Source organism: Neovison vison, chromosome 1 (assembly GCF_020171115.1).
Source record: "Neovison vison isolate M4711 chromosome 1, ASM_NN_V1, whole genome shotgun sequence".
In the NCBI taxonomy this organism is placed as follows: Eukaryota; Metazoa; Chordata; class Mammalia; order Carnivora; family Mustelidae; genus Neogale; species Neogale vison.
This window is the reverse complement of record NC_058091.1, coordinates 128,344,981-128,352,898: the sequence shown is the minus strand read 5'-3', so window position 1 is coordinate 128,352,898 and position 7,918 is coordinate 128,344,981.

Genomic DNA, 7,918 nt, shown 5'->3' with positions numbered 1-7,918 from the left:
AATGGCAAGATTTCATTTCTTTTGATGACTGCATAGTATTCCTGTGTGTGTGTGTGTGTGTGTGTGTGTGTGTGTGTGTGTGTTTACCACATCTTCTATCTAGGTTCTCTCCATAGTTTGGCTATTGTGGACATGACTGCTATAAACATTTGGGTGCACGTGCCCCTTCAGATCACCACATTTGTATCTTTAGGATAAATAGCCAATGATGCAATTGTTGGGTCATGGGTAGCTCTATTTTCAACTTTTTGAGGAACCTCCACGCTCTTTTCCAGAGTGGCTGCACCAGCTTGCATTCCCACCAACCGTGTAGGAGGGTTCCCCTTTCTCTGCATCCTTACATCTGATATTCCCTGACTTGTTAATTTTAGCCATTCTGACTGGTGTGAGGTGGTATCTCATTGTGGTTTTGATTTGTATTTCCCTGATGCCAAGTGATATGGAGCACTTTTTCATGTGTCTGTTGGCCATCTGGATGTCTTCTTTGCAGAAATGTCTGTTCATGACTTCTTCCCATTTCTTGATTAGATTATTTGTTTTGGGGTGTTGAGTTTGATAAGTTCTTTATAGATTTTGGATACTAGCCCTTTATCTGATATGTTGTTTGCAAATATCTTCTCCCATTCTGTCAGTTGTATTTTGATTTTGTTGACTGTTTCTTTTGCTGTGCAAAGGCTTTGGATCTTGATGAAGTCCCAATAGTTCATTTTTGCCCTTGCTTCCCTTGCCTTTGGTGATGTTTCTAGGAAGAAGTTGCTGTGGCTGAGGTCGAACAGGTTGCTGCCTGTGTTCTCTTCGAGGATTTTGATGGATTCCTTTCTCGCATTGAGGTCCTTCATCCATTTTGAGTCTAATTTCATGTGTGGTATAAGGAAATGGTCCGGTTTCATTTTTATGCATGTGGCTGTCCAATTTTCCTAATACTCATTTGTTGAAGAGACTGTCTTTTTTCCACTGGACATTCTGTTCTGCTTTGTTAAAGATTAATTGGCCAGGGCGCCTGGGTGGCTCAGTGGGTTAAGCCGCTGCCTTCGGCTCAGGTCATGATCTCAGGGTCCTGGAATCGAGTCCCGCATCGGGCTCTCTGCTCAGCAGGGAGTCTGCTTCCTCCTCTCTCTCTGCCTGCCTCTCTGCCTACTTGTAATCTCTCTCTGTCAAATAAATAAATAAAATCTTTAAAAAAAAAAAAAAGATTAATTGGCCATAGAGTTGAGGGTCTATTTCTGGACTCTCTATTCTGTTCCATTGATCTATGTGTCTGTTTTTGTGCCAGTATCATACTGTCTTGATGATGACAGCTTTGTAATAGAGCTTAAAGTCTGGAATTGTGATGCCACCAAACTTTGGCTTTCTTTTTCAACATTCCTCTGGCTATCGAGGTCTTTTCTGGTTCCATATAAATTTTAGGATTATTTATTCCATTTCTTTGAAAAAAAAAATGGATGGTATTTTGATAGGATTGCATTAAATGTGTAGATTTCTTTAGGTAGCATAGACATTTTCACAGTATTTGTTCTTCCAATCCATGAGCATGAAACATTTTTCCATTTCTTTCATGAGTACTTTATAGTTTTCTGAGTATACATTCTTTGCCTCTTTGGTTAGGTTTATTCCTAGGTACCTTATGGTTTTGGGTGCAGTTGTAAATGGGATCGGCTTCTTAATTTCTCTTTCCTCTGTCCTGTTGTTGGTGTAAAGAAATGCAACTGATTTCTGTGCGTTGATTTTATATCCTGACACTTTACTGAATTCCTGTACAAGTTCTAGCAGATTTGGAGTGGAGTCTTTTGGGTTTTCCACGTAGAGTATCATATCATCTGCAAAGAGTGATAGTTTGACTTCTACTTTGCTGATTTGGATGCCTTTAATTCCTTTTTGTTGTCTGATTGCTGAGGCTGGGACTTCTAGTACTATGTTGAATAGTAGTGATGATAATGGACATCCCTACCATGGTCCTGACCTTAGCAGAAAAGCTCTTAGTTTTTCTCCATTGAGAATGATATTTGTGGTGGGTTTTTCATAGATGGCTTTGATAATATTGAGGTATGTACCCTCTATTTCTACACTTTGAAGAGTTTTGATCAGGAAAGGATGCTGTCCTTTGCCCAATGCTTTTTCAGCATCTATTGAGAGTATCATATAGTTCTTGTTCTTTCTTTTATTAATGTATTCTATCACATTGATTGATTTGCAGATGTTGAACCAACCTTGCATCCCAGGAATAAATCCCACTTGATCATGGTGAATAATTCTTTTAATGTACTGTTGGGTCCTATTGGCTAGTATTTTGGCGAGAATTTTCACATCTGTGTTCATCAAAGATAGTGGTCTGTAATTCTCTTTTTTGATGGGGTATTTGTCTGGTTTTGGGATCAAAGTAATGCTGGCCTCATGAGTTTGGAAGTTTTCCTTCCATTCCTATTTTTTGGAACTGTTTCAGGAGAATAGGAATTAATTCTTCTTTAAATGTTCAGTAGAATTCCCCCTGGGAAGCCATCTGGCCCTGGGCTCTTGTTTGTTGGGAGATTTTTGAGGACTGCTTCAATCTCCTTACTGGTTATGGGTCTGTTCAGGTTTTCTCTTTCTTCCTGGTTTGGTTGTGGTAGTTTATATGTCTCTAGGAATACATCCATTTCTTCCCGATTGTCAAATTTGCTGGCATATGGTTACTCATAATATGTTCTTATAATTGTTTTTATTTCTTTGGTGTCAATTGTGATCTATCCTCTTTCATTCATGATTTTATTTATTAGAGTCCTTTCTCTTTTCTTTTTGATAAGGCTGGCTAGGGGGTTATCAATCTTATTAATTCTTTCAAAAAACCATCTCCTGGTTTCGTTGATTTGTTCTCGTTTTGTTTTTTTTTTCCTATTTCATTGACTTCTGCTCTAATCTTTATTATTTCTCTTCTCCTGCTGGCTTTAGACTTTCTTTGTTATTTTTTCTCCAGCCCCTTTGGGTGTAGGGCTAGGTTGTATATTTGAGACCTTGTTTCTTGAGAAAGGCTTGTATTGCTATATATTTTCCTCTCAGGACTGTCTTTGCTATGTCCCACAGGTTTTGAATCATTGTGTTTTCATTATCATTTGTTACCATGAATTTTTTCAGTTCTTCTTTAATTTCCTGGTTGACCCATTCATTCTTTTTTTTAAATTTAAGATTTCATTTATTTATTTGACAGATGGAGATCACAAGTAGGCAGAGAAGCAGGCAGAGAGAGAGGGGGAAGCATGCTCCCTGCTAGGCAGAGAGCCTGATGTAGGGCTCAATCCCAGGATCCTGAGATCATGACTTGAGCTGAAGGCAGAGACTTGAACCCACTGAGCCACCCAGGCACCCCAACCCATTCATTCTTTAGTAGGATGTTCTTTAGCATCCGTGTGTTTGGATTCTTTCCAAATTTCCTGTTGTGATTGAGTTCTAGCTTCAGAGCATTGTGGTCCTAAAAAATGCAGGGAATGATCGCAGTCTTTTGGTACCAGTTGAGACCTGATTTGTGACCCAGGGTGTGATCTATTCTGGAGAATGTTCCATGTGCACTAGAGAAGAATGTGTGTTCTGTTGCTTTGGGATGGAATGTTCTGAATATATCTGTGATGTCCATCTGGTCCAGTGTGTCATTTAGGGCCTTTATTTCCTTGCTGATCTTTTGCTTGGATGAGCTGTCCATTTCAGACAGATCAATAAATTTCCCTACTATTATTGTATTATTGTCGATGTGTTTCTTTGATTTTGTTATTAATTGGTTTATGTAGTTGGCTGCTCCCATGTTAGGGGCATAGGTATTTAAAATTGTTAGATCTTCTTGTGGGACAAATCCTTTGAGTATGATATAGTGTCCTTCCTCATCTTTTATTATAGTGTTTGGCTTAAAATCTAATTGCTCTCATATAAGGATTGCCACCCCAGCTTTCTTTTGGTGTCCATTAGCATGGTAAATTGTTTTCCACCCCCAAACATTAAATATGGTGGTGTCTTTGGGTCTAAAATTAGTTTCTTGTAGACAGAATATTGATTTTTTTAAAATCCATTCTGATACCCTGTGTCTTTTGATTGGGGCATTTAGCCCATTTACATTCAGGGTAGCTATTAAGAGATATGAATTTAGTGCCATTGTGTTGCCTGTAAGGTGACTATTACTATATATTGTCTCTATTCCCTTCTGGTCTACTACTTTTAGGCTCTCTCTTTACTTAGAGGACCCCTTGCAATATTTCCTGTAGAACTGGTTTGGTGTTTACAAACTCTTTTAGTTGTTCTTTGTCCTGGAAACTTTTTATTCTCCTTCTATTTTCAATGATAACCTAGCTGGATATAGTATTCTTGGCTGCATGTTTTTCTCATTTAGCACTCTGAATATATTGTGCCAGTTCTTTCTGACCTGCCAGGTCTCTGTGGATAAATCTGCTGCCAATCTAATATTTTTACCATTGTATGTTACGGACTTCCTGTCCCAGGCTGTTTTCAGGATTTTCTCTTTGTCAGTAAGAATTTTAAGTTTTGGGGTGCCTGGGTGGCTCAGTGGGTTAAGCCTCTGCCTTTGCCTCAGGTCATGATCTCAGGGTCCTGGGATCGAGCCCCACATCGAGCTCTCTGCTCAGCTGGGAGCCTGCTTCCCACCCCCCGTCTGCCTCTCTGCCTACTTGTGATCTTTCTGTCAAATAAATGAATAAAATTTTAAAAAAAGAATTTTAAGTTTTACTATTAGATGACAGGGTGTGGACCTATTCTTATTGATTCTGAGGGGGTTTCTCTGCACCTTCTGGATTTTGATGCTTGTTCCCTTTGCCACATTAGGGAAATTCTCTCCAATAATTCTCTCCAATATACCTTCTGCCCCCCCTTTCTTCTTCTTCCGGAATCCCAATTATTCTAATATTGTTTCGTCTTATGGTATCACTTATCTCTCAAATTCTCCCCTCGTGGTCCAGTAGTTGTTTGTCTCTCTTTTGCTCAGCTTCTTTATTCTCTGTCATTTGGTCTTCTATATCACTAATTCTCTCTTCTGCTTCATTTATCCTAGCAGTAAGAGCCTCCATTTTTTTAAAAAGATTTTATTTATTTGACAGACAGAAATCACAAGTAGAGAGAGAGGAGGAAGCAGGCTTCCCACTGAGCAGAGAGCCCGATGCAGAGCTCGATCCTGGGACCCCGGGATCAGGACCTGAGCTGAAGGCAGAGGCTTTAACCCACTGAGCCACCCAGGCGCCCCAGAGCCTCCTCTTTTTAAAAAAGTATTTATTTGACAGAGATCACAAGTAGGCAGAGAGGCAGTCAGAAAGAGGAGGAAGCAGACTCCCTGCTGAGCAGAGAGCCCGATGTGGGGCTCAATCCCAGGACCCTGGGATCATGACCTGAGCCGAAGGCAGAGGCTTTAACCCACCGAGCCACCCAGGTGCCCCGAGCCTCCATTTTTTATTGCACCTCATTAATAGCTTTTTAAGTTTCAGCTTGGTTAGATTTTAATTCTTTCATTTCTCCAGAAAGGGCTTTTATTTCTCCAGACAGCATTTCTCTAAGATCTTCCATACCTTTTTCTAGCCCAGCTAGCACCTTGAGAATTGTCATTCTGAATTCTAGATCTGACATATTATCACCGTCCTTATTGATTAGGTCCCTAGCCTTTGGTACTGCCTCTTGTCCTTTTATTTTGTGGTGAGTTTTTCTGTCTTGTCATTTTATTCAGATAAGAATATATGAATGAGAGAATAAAATACTAAAAGGACGGGAAAGACCCCAGAAAAATGTGCATTAACCAAGTCAGACGAGACCCCAACATGGGGAGAAGTAAGGGGGAAAAAGAAGTTTAAAAAAAAGGGCGCCTGGGTGGCTCAGTGGGTTAAGCCGCTGCCTTTGGCTCAGGTCATGATCCCACGGTCCTGGGATTGAGTCCCGCATTAGGCTCTCTGCTCAGCAGGGAGCATGCTTCCTCCTGGCTCTCCCTCTGCCTGCCTCTCTGCCTGCTTGTGATCTCTCTCTCTCTCTGTCAAATAAATAAATAAAATCTTAAAAAAAAAAGAAGTTTAAAAAAAAGAAAAAGAAAAAAAAAAGAAATGAAAAAGAAGAAAGAAAAAATATATATTAGACTGGTGAATAGAACAGGGCCACCTACTTGATTTTGGGAGTATTTTGGTCTCTTAGAGTAAACTACATACACACACACACACACACACACACAAATAAGGGTAAACTCGATGAAGGGATGGAATATGAGTGTAAAGATGAAAATTTAAATTCTAAAAAAAGGGTTGGTAAGTTGGTTGGGAAAAGAAAGAAAAAGAAAGTGTAGAGAATTTGCTCAGGCTGGAGACTAGAACAAACCCTATTCAAGATTAGGGTATATTTTGATCTATTAGAAGAAGTTGTATCCCAAAATTTTTTAGAAGAAAATATCCTATGTGTATACAAAAGATAAAGTTAGATACAATGAAGGAGAACATATGACTATAATAATAAAGGTTCACAAAGATTTTTAAAGAAAGGTGTTAAGATAAACTAGTTTGAAAATGCTAAAAGAAGAGTAAAAGTTAAAAAACATTAGAATAAGAAAAAAATTAAATTTAAAAAGTTTAATTAACTTTGCAAGTCTAAAGAATAACGGGAAGAAAGCCATGAATTCCATGCTTTGCTTTCCCCTCCTCTGGAATTCCAATGTTCTCCTTGATCAGTGAGCTTCATCTTGGCTGGATTTCTTGCTGATCTTCTGGGGGAGAGGTCTGTTGTAGTGATTCTCAAGTGTCTGCCTGAGGCAGAATTGTGCTGCCCTTGCCAGGGCCTGGGCTAAGTAATATGCTCCATTTCACTCTTGGGACCTTTTGTTGTCTGAACACTTCCCTTAGAGCTCTGGAGGATGGGATTGAAAATGGCCACCTCCCAATTTCTGGCCTGGAGGAGCCGAGAGCTCAGGGCCCCATTCCTTAGTGCACCTTCAGAGGAAAGCACTCACTCACTCACGTCTCCCTGGTCTCCGGCCATGCTCTGAGCTCACCTGGCCTGTGACTGAGTGTTTCTGTCTCTGGAGCACAGCCTCCTTTGGAGTCTCCAAACCCAGCAGATCCCTGCCTCTCTTCCAAGGGTGTCTCCCTGGATCTGCTGCTTGTGGGGTCTCTGTTCAGAGAGCAGTGGCCTGAATGTGCTGCACATCACAGTTTAAGGTAACCCGGAGCTGAGAGCTCACTCCTTGGCTCTGTCTCTGTAGCTGGCTTCCCCACTCTTAATACCTGTGAGCTCTGCTCCACTTACACACCCCGATCCTTCTGTGACCTGAGACCACGCTGTCCCCATGAGGGCTCTACCCCTGCATAGCCTCTGGAGTGATGCCCCTCAGTGGAGCAGCCTTCTAAAAGTTCTGATTTTGTGCTCCGTTGCTCTGCTACTTGCCAGGAACTGCGTCCCCCACCCCCCCACCACGGTCTGTCTTCTTGTCACTTCGGATTCACTTCTCTGCAGTTCCTACCTTTCAGAAAGTGGTTGGTTTTCTGTTCCTAGAGTTGCTGCTCTTCTCCTCTTCGATCTCCTATTGGATTTTTAGGTGTTTGGAATGGTTTGATAATTATCTAGCTGAACTCCTGTGACCTGATGTCATCTCATGCTACTCCTCTGCCATCTTGACTCCTTCCCCACCATGAGCTGTTTTAAAAGCCAAAGGTTATTCCAGCTTTCCAATTAGGAAAGCCACGGACAGAAGCATGCTACAGGTTTTATTTTCTAATAAATTAATATTGATTGCTATCAACCATATAGGCAAAAAGCCCTTTGGGGGTCCTCACCCCTTTTTTCTTTCAGAGTAAAGTGTTCTTGAGAACAAGTGAGAAAAGCACTGTGGGTCACCCTTAGTTGTGACTATGCTATGACCTCATAAGGAACCACTGTTCTGGAATTCTAACATCCACTCGAGTCTGTGCCAGGCTGAGAGTTT